Source organism: Rhincodon typus, chromosome 4, assembly GCF_021869965.1.
Source record: "Rhincodon typus isolate 14 chromosome 4, sRhiTyp1.1, whole genome shotgun sequence".
NCBI classification, from domain to species: domain Eukaryota; kingdom Metazoa; phylum Chordata; class Chondrichthyes; order Orectolobiformes; family Rhincodontidae; genus Rhincodon; species Rhincodon typus.
Window position 1 is genome coordinate 110,060,029 of NC_063335.1, and position 13,056 is coordinate 110,073,084.

The following is a 13,056-nucleotide window of genomic DNA, read 5'->3' on the forward strand; positions in this document are numbered from 1 at the left end:
CGAGCCAGGGATGCTCATGAGTCACTGGAGAGGTTTGTCCTTTTTAGGAATTCTGTGTTTCTGCTGACTGTCTGGAAGTTTGCTGCCATGACTGAGTTTTGAGTAAAGAAGCTGTTTCAGGAGTCTTGTGTTTGGCTTATGAGCAGCATATCCTGCTTATTGCTGCTGGTTTTGAATGACTACTGATGGTTTGAGAGAGAAAACACTGCTGTTAGACTACCTTCCTTACCACCAGATTTGGAAGACTTTTTCATGAAGTTGCAACTGTGGTAATTCACCAGTGCATTCAGATATTTGCTATAGATTGTCCAAGTATCCAAAACATGTCGGAACATGGGGATCACTGCTCCACAGTAAAACGTGACCTTAGTCTTGGGTTGCACTTCCTGACATGGTCTCCAGAACTTTAGCCCAGGTCTCTGGATGAATAAATAATGTAGTTCAGTGACAATACCACTATATCACTCCCTTCTTGACCTGGGCGTTGAATCTGCCCATGATGATATTGGTGGAAAGGACCTGTGTGTTGTCCTTGTGGAGTCAAAGTCCTGCCTTCATATTGAAGATACCTTCTAAATGGGATAGATTTTGAACAGGTTTAGCAAAACAAAACTGGGCATCCATGAGGCACTGTGGGCATCAACAGCATTAGAATTGTTACTCAATCATAATTTGTACCTCATAGCCCAACACACTTCATCCTTTCCCCAACTCTACCATCAAGTGCAGCTCCAGACATACCTGAAAAAAAGGCATCAACCTGGTGGAGCTACAACAGTGGACTATGGCATGCTAAACGGTGGAAGCAACATGCAATACTCAAAGCCAAGCAATCCCACAACCAATCAGACTTCTGAAACTGGAAGTTAATGCGTTGGCATACTAACATACAAGAAATCTGAAACTGGCAGTAGTGCAGCTTGGAGAGGACACTGGGTGGCAGTCTTTAGCCAAATAATTCAATCCACATAACATCAAGGAAATGGCTGAAGACATTGGTAGTGCAAAGGCTATGGGTCCTGACACCATTCTAGCAATGATCCTGAAGTCTTGTGTTCTAGCACTTGTTTTGCCACTGGCCAAACTGTTCAGCTACATCACTGGCATCTACTTAGCAATGTGGAAAATTGACTAGTTATGGCCTGTACACAGAAAAGCTGGAGAATTCTAACCAGGCCAATTACCACTCCATCAGCCTACTCTTGATCAATAAAGTGATGAAAGATGTCGTCAAAAGTGCATTCAAACAGCACTTGTTCAGCAATAACCTGCTCATTGATGCCTACTGTGGATTCTGATTAGGCCCTGACCTCCCTACAGCCTTGGTTCAAACATGGATGAAAGAGTCGAATTTCTAGAGGTGAGGTGAGAGTGACTGCCCTTAATGTCAAGGCCACAATTAAGAGTGTGGGATCAAGGAGTCCTAGTAAAACTGGAGGTGAAGAGAATTGGGGAAATCTCTCTGCTGGTTGGAGTATATCTGGCATAAAGGAAGATGGTTGATGGAGGTCAGTTGTCTCAGCTCAGAAGATCTCTGCAGAAGACAATTATTTTCAACAATGTAATGAGCAAGTTAGATAAAGGAGAGCCAGTGGATGTGATCTATTTGGATTTCCAGAAGGCCTTTGACAAGGTGTCACACAGGAAGTTGTTAAATAAGATAAGAGCCTGTAGTGTTTGGGGCAAGATACTGGCATGGATTGAGGATTGGCTGACTGACAGAAGGCAGAGAGTGGGAATAAAGGGAATTTTTCAGGATGGCGGCCAGTGACTAGTGGAGTTCCACAGGCTTCAATGCTGGGACCACAACTATTCAAGTTGTACATGAACAATTTGGATGAAGGAATTGAAGGCATTGTTGCTAAGTTTGCAGATGACACAGGTGGAGGATCAGGTGGTGTGAGGAAGAGGGGAAGCTGCAGAAGAACTTTGACATGCTAGGACAATAGGTAAAGAAGAATACAATGTGGGAAAGTGTGAGGTTATGCACTTTGTCGGAAGAATAAAGGTGTACACTATTTTCTAAATGGGGAAAATAGCACAAAGGGACTTGAGAGAATCCTGAACTAGGACTCCTAAGATTAACGTGCAGTTTCAGTTGGCAGTTAGGAAAGCAAACACAATGTTTGCAATCATCTTGAGAGGGCTAGCATAAAAGAACGGAGCTGTACTGCTAAGGTTGTATTCGGTTCTGGTGAGAATGCATTTGGAATATTGTGAGCAGTTTTGGGCCTGTAACTGATGAAGAATGTGCTAGCCTTGGAGGGGGTCCAGAGGAAATTCACAAAAATGATCCCTGGGTGAAGGTCTTGGCATATGAGAAAAGGTTGAGGACTTCCTCTGTACTCAATGGATGAGGGGGGATTTCATTAAAGCTTACAGAATACTAAGAGGCCTGGACAGAGTGGACACGGAGCAGCTGTTTCCACTAGTAGGAGAGCATAGCCTTAGAATGAAGGGATGACCCTTTAGAACTGAGACGTGGAATTTCTGAAGCCTGATGGTGGTCAATCTGTGGAACTCGTTGCTGTCGAAGGCTGAGGAGGCCAAGTGATTAAGACAGGTAGATAGGTTCTTGATCAGTTAGGGAATCAAGGGTAAGGGAGAGAAGGCAAGAGAATAGGGTTGAGAAACATAACAGCCATGATTGAATAGGGAGTTCTGCTCCTATATCTTATGGTCTGAGACCAAATTCCTATTCAGACTAGAGTCAAGCAGCTGTATTATTGCGCTGATGCTTTTCTCAATCTTTCTTGCTGCAGTGCTCCACCTCGCACTCAGCAAGCAGCCCATGGGAATGGAGCTAATCTACAGATTAAAATGGAACCTGCTTAACTTCTGCTGCTTGCAGACCAAATCCAAGATTGTCTTTATCTCTGTCGAACTTGGCCTCATCAACAAGTTGACAAGAGGATTCGGAAAATCAAGTTAACTCCTTTATTTCATGCATGTGCAGGGCCAGCCGGTCTTATTATCATGAAGTGTAAAACTGACTCTGGTATGTTACAGAAACTTCCAATCTTTATGCAAAACGTTGCACCATACATATTACAATTTCCACAGTTCTCTGTCCAGGTGTCTTACATTATCTACAGTTTTCCCACAGTTTTTACACAGGCATTGTCTGTATTTAACCCAGAGCCAACTTTATTTTGCTAAGAGAGCAGCTGCTATCCTTCTCGCCAGCCTTTGTATCTCTGTGGTCTCCATTGATGTTTACAATATGACTGAAATTAATTAAATGCCTTCAAGTCATAAGAGAGCATTGGCCTTGCACTAAACATTTGTCAAACCGGGCACTAAGCTCATGTTTTATAGAGCTGCAGTAATACCCACCCTTCTACGTGGCTAAGATGTGGACCTTATACAGTCAGCACCTGGAGAAATACTACCACTGCTGCCTCTGCAAGATCCTGCAAGTCCTTCAATGTTCTCTCTCAGGCCGTATTCTCAGTATTGAATCACTAACTCGCTAAAACAGCCCATCTGGGCAGGTCAAATCATCCACGTGTCTGACATGATAATCCTGAAACAAGTGCTCTACTCAGAGATTCAACACAACAAGGCAGCTTCAAGAGGGCAAAGGAAACACTTCAAGGACACCCTCAAAGAGAGGGTAAGAGACCCTGGCCCAAGTCCACTCAAAAGGGTGGATCCAAGGAAATTTTGCTAATTGAATCCAGACTGGCTGAGTAGCAGGGACCAGAGAGTGATGGTCAAAGGGTGTTTTTATGAGTGGAAGCCTGTTTCTGGTTGGGTTTTGCAGGGATCAATGTTGTGAGGTGGGGGGGGAGGTGGTGGAGGTGGGGGGAGCTTGCTGTTTGTGGTATATACAACCAATTTAGACTGAAATGTAGGAGGGTTGATCAATAAGTTTGCAGATTATATGAAAATTGGTGGGAAGGTTAACCCTAGATTGCAGGAGGATATAGGATACTGGTCAGAGGGACTACTCGGTGACCAATGGAATTCAATCCAGCTAACTGTGAGGTGATGCGCTTGGGCAGGACAAACAAGGCCAAGGGATACACGATGAATGGTAGAGGTAAGGTCACCATAGTCCTACTGGAGTGCTCTCTCATTAGAGAGAGGTGACTGTTGGTGGTTTAACCTGAGGCTCACCACACCTCCAGGGAGGGCAGATGTTGAGAAGGTCTCATGGTAACTTCAGCCAGTGCAGGAACCAAATCCATGCTAATAACATCTCACTACATTGCAAGATCAACTTCTGGTGCACGTCAGAATTTCTTCTGAGCTACTCTGAAGAATAGCCATATTGGAAACATTAACTCTGTTTCTCTCTCCACAGACACTGCCAAATCTGTTTAGTTTCTCCAGCACTTTGTATTTGTTTCAGATGTTTGGCATCTGCAATATTTTGCTGTTGTTTGAGGTTTTACAGCTGGTCTGACGGGCCCTCCAGTGATTAAGTGCTACCATGGCTGGCTGTATTAAGTTCAACAGTGTGTTTCAGAGTAAGCTGAAATCATATAAGGATAAACAGAAACTAAATAACTTTTAACTATCAAGAAGTGAAACTGTTGCTGTTTCTAGAACCCCGCAAGAATTTTCCCTCAAATACTTCCAACAAGAAAAAAATTACACATTGAATCAACAAGAATGACTCACAGGAATCATAGATTGATGTTGAGTGCAGTGTGTTTCATTGTGTAACATTACCTAATTCACCCTAAGTTTCATTCAGTCTTATTATATGATAATCCAATTCTTCTGAACGACATACAACTGCTTTGTCTCATTTTCACTATGAACCACTGACTAATCGCCACAGAAAAAACAAGTTTGAGGGTCGGTGTGGACTTGTTGGACTGAAGGGCCTGTTTCCACACTGTAGCGATTCTATGATCTTCTATGATCTATGATAAATTGTTAGTGTTGACTTGAAAAAAAAAGGAACGACAACTAGAGGAGTTTTTGGAACGAAGATTGTCTCAACTTTTAAGATCTTTCTGAGTAATGAACGTAGAACAAATATAGAAGTTATTTACAGAAGAAAATGAACGAATAAATTTATGCCACTTTTTGCAAATACTGAATAAAATGTGAATATGCGGTGTCAAATTTTCACAGAAGTATATCCAGATATTTTACTGGATTAAGTTTTCTCCCTTTATTAATCAACAGATACCTGACTAAGTTTAGGACCTAATAGTAAAAAGTAATTTAATTAAGTTTCAACATGCACTAGAAATTGACTTATTCCTGAGAAACTGACAACAGTAAAAAATGATCCAAGAGGCTGTTTATTCTAATCTGAAAAGTGAGACTGAGGATCATTATACATGATGACAGTCCATTTACATTCTCTGTAATAATGGACAGTAAGGAGTAGGTTTAGATCTGCAACTCAGCAATTCATTCCCAGTTCAAGAAAGGCAACTGGAATTTTGGCATTTATTGTTGAAAAAATAGAGTATAAAAGTAGGGCTGTGCACTGTACAATGCATTAGTGAGACATGGTTATTATAATTAAAGATGACTTCAACCTATACACAGTGAAAGCTCCTGATTATCCCAATTGCCACTTGAGAGGCCTCACATTGCTCACACATAGAACTCGTGTGCTCAGATGGAAAGAAAAGCATTTGCTCCATCCACTCCATAGTAACAATGATTGTCACATTTACAAGTTGCATGAGTATAGAGGGCCACACAGGACACCCTCAACTCTGAGTCACAGGCTTAGCCTGATAATAGAACATAGAACTAAACAGCACAGTACAGGCCCTTCGACCCACGATGTTGTGCCGACCTATTATCCTGCTAAGATCAATCTACCCTGCATACCCTACATTTTACTATCCTCCATGTGCTTTCCAAGATTTGCTTAAAAGTCTCTAAATTATCTGACTCCACAACCACTGCTGGCAGCGCATTCCACAGGCCCAGCACTCTCTGTGTGAAGAACCTACCTCTGACATCTCCCGTATAGCTTCCTCCAATCACCTTAAAATTATGCCCCCTCGTAATAGTCATTTCTGCCCTGGGAAAAAGTCTCTGACTATCCACTCTATCTATGCCTCTCATCATTTTGTAAGCAAGGTACCTCTCTGCATGACCTGCATGTTCCTTTCTTCTTTCCCTGTTGAGTACATTAGTACTGAGCCTCCACAAGTTCCCACCCTCCACTTTGAGATACAACTTCATTTCCCAATTTTAGCCTTGAGCCTTGGTCCAGCAGCTTAGTTATGCCAACTACCATGCTGCAGTATCCCTCCATTGAGGGCAAAGTGGTGGTGACCATCACTGGTACCCTCTCACTTCCATGGTTACCCAAGGACCCTAATGCACTATTGTCTCTCACTTTATATATTGCGATTTCCCCCCTCACCTTCCCAATATTGTATCCCAGAAGCCTGCCGGTAATCCCCAAAATTGAGTTTCCCAGCTTCTCTCCCACAGTAGTGATCCCTGATAAACATCTCCACCCCCTTGACAGTCAATGGACAGACCCCAGGACTGACTATGGCTCAGCCCTTGACCGACTTGAATGGATAGTCACAATGAATATGTGACCGCGCTCCTGACTGATTTCTGTACAGTTCCCTAACTGATTTATCATGGCTAACAGCATTGGTTGCACTGGATCCACATGGCGGATGTGGCTCAATCACTGGTTTGTAGAAGTACAGATCCCTTGACACTGTGAGACTTAAGCCCTTGTTGAGGAGGCAAAGTGCAAAAAGACAAGGCAGCGATGGTGTAAGCATTCCAGGAAGACACAAAGTAATCGAGTCATGAAAGCAGCATTACAATGAAAAGTGCTGGTGTGCCCCAAAATGCAGCATTGAAGTGCTGAAATGCAGTATTGTAAGGGATCAGAGATGTGTCAAAAATAACCCATTGGCCAAAGTGTTACTTCTTTTATGGAAAGCCAATAAATGCAGAACAGTGTGTGGAATGTTGAAGCACTTGCAACAATATTCAGCCAGAAGTGGTGAGTTCAATAATTCACTCCAGCCTTCTCTGGAAATCCTGGCATCACAGGCGCCAAACTTCAGTCACTTTGATTCAATCTCATGATATCTAGAAATGGCAGAAGGCACCGGATACTGCAAAGGAATGGGCCTTCGCACCATTCTGACAATGGTACTGAAGATATGTGCTCCAGAACTTGCTGCACCCCTAGCCAAGCTGATCCAGTACAGCTACAACACAGGTGCCTAACCAACAATGTAGAAAATAGTTCAGGTAAAAAGTCCTGTACACAGGAAGCAGGACAAATTCAACCCAGCCAATTATCGCCCCGTCAGTCTACTCATGATCACAGTAAAGTGATGGAATCTGTCATCAACAGTGCTATCAAGCAGCACCCGCTCAGCAATAACCTGCTCAGTGATGTCCAGTTTGGGTTCTGCCAGGGCCACTCAGTTCCTGACCTCATTACAGCCTTGATTTAAACATGGACAAAACAACTGAATTCCAGAGGTGCAGTGAGAGTTGCTGCCCTTGACATCAAGGCTGCATTCGACAGACTGACAGATCAAGGAGCACCAGCAGAAGTACAGTGAATGGGATGTGGGAGAATGCTCTGCCGGCACATAGGAAGATAATTGTGCATGTTGGGGGTCAGTTTATTCATCCAGGTGGGATGCAGGAAGCTCCATAACGTAGATCTTTTCCTTCCAATTAAACTGTTCCATGATGTTATTACAAAATTTAGGGGCAGGCACGACTTGAACCTGGCTGACACATGGGAACCTTACAACTGCGGCACCGAGGGTCCTTAAGTTCCTCAGTATGATTTCCTAGACCCAACCATCTTTCCAGAGACTGTTATGTGTTTTGTTTCATGGAGACTTGGCTCACCCCTGCCATTCCTGAATGCACCCTACAAGCTGATGGGTTCTCCAAACATTGCATGGACCACAAGGTGTCCTCGGGTAAGGCAAAGGGTGGTGGGGTATGCTTTCAGGTCAACACCTCCTGGCGCCTGGACGTAGCAACCTTGGCAAGCCATTGCTCCCCGGACCTAGAATCCCTTACAGTAAAATGCCATCCTTACTATCTGCTGCAACAGTTCACCTCCACCACCCTGATAGCAGTCTCCATATTACCCCATGTGTGTGTGAAGAATGCCCTAGATGAAATATGCACCGCCACAAACACTCTGGAGATGAAATTCCCTGAGGCTTTATTCATCATGGCTGGTGACTTCAAGCAAGCCAACCTCAAGCAGATGCTGCAAAGGTACTACCATTACAACTACTGCCCCACTGTAGCACCAAACATCCTGGACCACTGCAACACAACCATTAAAGACACCTACCGCTCCAGCCCCCCCCGCCCACACTTCGGAAAATCAGATCATAGCACTGTGTTCCTCCTCCCAACTTACAACAGAAGCTGAAACGGGAGGATCCTTCACAAAAAGAATTTCAATTCTGGCTTGAAGCAGCGGGAGATAGTCTCCAGGACTGCTTGGAATCAATAGGCTGAACATTATTCAAATACTCAGCAGAAAACCTAGATGAGTACACCACCACTGTCATGGACTTCATTAGCAAATGCATGGAGCATCATGTACCAAAGAAGTCAATCAGTGTTCCCCAACCGGAAACCTTGGACGAACGGGGAAATCTACTCCCTGCTGAAGACCTCACATACAACATTCAAGTTGGATGATCCAGGTGTATACAGAATGTCCAGATATGACCTCTGCAAAGCCATCAGAGATGCCAAGAGGCAGTACCGGACAAAGTTAGAGGCCAAAACCAACCATACAGACTCCCACCACCTGTGGCAAGGCCTAAACAACAATTACAAGATACAAAATGAAGCAGAGCAAGGTAGCAGACAAAGACACACCTCTCCCTGATGGGCTCAATGCTTTCTATGCTTGGTTCGAGCATAGAAAGTCACCTGCCCCTCTGCCCTGGATGTACCTGTGCACACTGTCACCCCTGCAGACATCAGATTGGTCTTCCTGGGAGTCAACCCAAGGAAAGTGACGGGCCCAGACAGTATCCCTAGCTGTGCACTCCGATCCTGTGTGGACCAACTGGCGGAGGTATTCACTGATATCTTCAACCTTTCCCTCCTACAAGCCGAAGTCCCCACTTGTTTCAAGAAGACCACCATCATCCCAGTACCTAAGAAAGCCTTAATTACTACCGCCCAGTGGGTCTGACCTCAATAATCATGAAATACTTGGAGACGCTGGTCACAGCCCACATCAGCTCTAGTCTCCCAGCCTGCCTCAACCCTCTACAATTTGCCTACTTACGTAACAGGTCCAAAGCAGACACCATTTCCTTAGCCCTGCACTCATCCCTGAAATACCTGGACAACAAGGATACCTACATCAGACTTCTGCTCATTGACTACAGCTCTGCCTTCAACACCATTATCCCCTCCAGACTGATCTCAAAACTCCGAGACCTAGCTCTTGGCTCCACCCTCTGCAACTGGATCCTCAACTTTTTGACCCACAGGCCACAATCAGTTAAGGCAGACAACTGCACCCCCTCAACAATAACACTCAACACTGGAGCCCCCCAAGGATGCGTTCTCAGACCCCAACTGTGCTCCCAATACACCCACGACTCTGTTGCTAAATTCCAAATGAAGTTTCCTGACAACACCGCCATGGAAGGACGGATATCAAACAACGACGAGTCAGAATACAGAAAGGAGATAGAGGGCTTAGTGACATGTTGCAATGAGAACAACCTCTCTCTCAACTGATCATTGGCTTCAGAAAGAAGGGAAGAGAACACACCCCATTCTATATCAATGGAGCTGAGGATGAGAGGGTGGAGAGCGTCAAGTTCCTCAGAGTGACGATAACCGACAATCTGTCCTAGACTTCCCATGTAGATGAGATGGTCAAGAAGGCACAACAACACGTCTTCTTCCTCAGGTGGCTCAGGAAATTTGGCATCTCCATAAGGACCCTCACCAACTTTTACAGATGCATCATTGAAAGCATACTCTCTGGGTGCATAATGGCCTGGTATGGCAACTGCTCTGTCCTGGACCGAAAGAAACTACAGAAAGTTGTGTGCACAGCCCAGACCATCACGGAAGCCAACCTCCCATCCATGGTCTCCATTTATATGGACCGTTGCAGCAGAACAGCTGCCAACTTCAGCACAGACCCCTCGTACCCCGGTTAAGCTTTCCTACAATCTCTTCCATCAGGTAGAAAATACAGAAGCCTGAACACACGCACCACCAGGTTCAAGAACAGCTTCTTCCCGGCATTATTAGACTGATGAATGGACTCTCCAATTTCAAATCATGCTGATCTTGCTAACGTTGATCTTGCCTAGCACACGCTCTGTGCAATGTAACGTGTATGCCTTGTCCAAGATTTTTTCACCATATGATCTCTATGTCCTTGCTTACTATGATCGTAAACAAAGGTTTTCACTGTACTTTGGTACACGTGACAATAAATCAATCAATCAATCAATCTTCAGCTGCTTCATCTATGACCTTCCCTCCATTACAAGGTCAGAACTGGGGATGTTTGCCAATGATTACATCATGTTCATCGCAATTCATTTGATGTATGTGATACTGCTCAGGTACTGAAGCAGTCCACGTCCAAATGCAGCAAGACCTGGACAATATGCAGGCTTGGACTGAAACATGGCAAGTGACATTTGCACCACACAAATGCCAGGTAATGATCATCTCCAAGAAATGAGAATCTAATCCTTGACATTCATAGAACATAGAACATAGAACATTACAGCGCAGTACAGGCCCTTCGGCCCTCGATGTTGCGCCAACCTGTGAAACCAATCTGAAGCCCATCTAACCTAAACTATTCCATTATCATCCATATGTTTATCCAATGACCATTTAAATGCCCTTAAAGTGGGCGAGTCTACTATTTTTGCAGGCAGGGCATTCCACGCCCTTACTACTCTCTGAGTAAAGAACCTACCTCTGACATCTGTCCTATATCTATCACCCCTCAATTTAAAGCTATGTCCCCTCGTGCTAGCCATCACCATCCGAGGAAAAAGGCTCCCACTGTCCACCCTATCTAATCCTCTGATCATCTTGTATGTCTCTATCAAGTCACCTCTTAACCTTCTTTTCTCTAACGAAAACAGCCTCAAAACCCTCAGCCTTTCCTCATAAGACCTTCCCTCCATACCAGGCAACATCCTGGTAAATCTCCTCTGCACCCTTTCCAATGCTTCCACATCCTTCCTATAATGCGGTGACCAGAACTGTACGCAATACTCCAAGTGCGGCCGCACCAGAGTTTTGTACAGCTGCAACATGACCTCATGGCTCCGAAACTCAATCCCTCTACCAATAAAACCTAACATACTGTACGCCTTCTTAACAACGCTATCAACCTGGGTGGCAACTTTCAGTGATCTATGCACATGGACACCGAGATCTTTCTGCTCATCCACACTACCAAGAATATTACCATTAGCCCAGTACTCTGTATTCCTGTTACTGCTTCCAAAGTGAATCACCTCACACTTTTCCGCATTAAACTCCATTTGCCACCTCTCAGCCCAGCTCTGCAGCTTATCTATGTCCCTCTGTAACCTGCAACATCCTTCCGCACTATCCACAACTCCACCGACTTTGGTGTCATCCGCAAATTTACTAACCCATCCTTCTACGCCCTCATCCAGGTCATTTATAAAAATGACAAACAGCAGTGGCCACAAAACAGATCCTTGAGGTACACCACTAGTAACTGAACTCCAGGATGAACATTTCCCATCAACCACCACCCTCTGTCTTCTTACAGCTAGCCAATTTCTGATCCAAACTGCTAAATCACCCTCAATCCCAATTCAATGGTGTTACCATCACTGAATCCTCCACGATCAAAATTCTGAGGCGGGTGAGTTATCATTGACTAGAAACTAAACTGGACTTGCCATATTAATATAGTGGGTAAACGGGCAGGTCAGAGGCTATGAATACTCATTGATTAACTCCTCCCTGGCTCCCAATGCCACATCAGCAAGGCACAAGTTAGGAGTGTGATGGAATACTTTCCACTTGTCTGGATGGGTGCAGCTGTAACCGCAATCAAGAGGTTTGGTACCATCCAGGACAAAGCAGCCCACTTGATTGGCATCCACTCTCTCACCACTGATGCTCAGTAGCAGCAGTGTCAACAAGATGTACTGCAGAAAGTCAGTACCTTCAGGCAGATAGAGTTTAATTTAGATAAATATGAAGTGCTGCATTTTGAAAAGGGAAGTCAAGGCAGGACTTACACATTTAATGGTAAAGTCCTGGGGAGTGTTGCTGAACAAAGAGAACTTGGAGTGCAGGTTCATAGTTCCTTAAAAGTGGAGTCGCAGGTAGACAAGATAATGAAGAAGGCGTTTGGTATGCTTGCCTTAATTGGTCATTGCATTGAGTATAGGAGTTGGGAGGTCATGTTGCAGCTGTACAGGACACTAGTTAGGCCACTTTTGGAATACTGCATGCAATTATGGTCTCCCTGCTACAGGAAGGATGTTGTGAAACTTGAAAGGGTTCAGAAAAGATTTACAAGGATGTTGCCAGGGTTGGAGATTTTGAGATATACGGAGAGGCTGAATAGGCTGAGACCATTTTCCCCAGAGCATCGGAGGCTGAGGGGTGACTTCATGAGGGGTATGGATAGGGTGAATAAACAACGATTCTTCCGCTGGGTGGGGGAGTCCAAAACTAGAGGGCACAACTTTAAGGGACCTAAGGGGCAACTTTTTCATGTAGAGGGTGGTGCATGTATAGAATGAGCTGCCAGAGGAAATGGTGGAGGCTGGTACAATTACAGCATTTAAAAGGCATCTGGATGGGTATATGAATAGGAAGGGTTTATAGGAATATGGGGCAAGTGCTGGTAAATGGGACTAGATTTATTTAGGATATCTGGTTGGCATGGACAAGTTGGACCGACAGGTCTGTTTCCAAGCTGTACAGCTCTGCAACTCTATGACTGTATTGTATTATAGTTAGGGTATGTTATGTTGAGACAATGTCCCTTGAAGAGGTATGTCGCATGAGTACCAGAGAGCCAACAGCCAGGTTTGTTAGCTTGTTTCAGTATTTTAC

General features: G+C 44.5%; 1 protein-coding gene across 1 annotated transcript in view; it reads right to left on the reverse strand.

Moving 5' to 3' along the window:
* The window catches only part of LOC109936126 (AFG3-like protein 2), a 165,232-nt gene that overhangs the window by 82,963 nt on the left and 69,213 nt on the right, over positions 1 to 13,056 (reverse strand). The window lies entirely within an intron of this gene.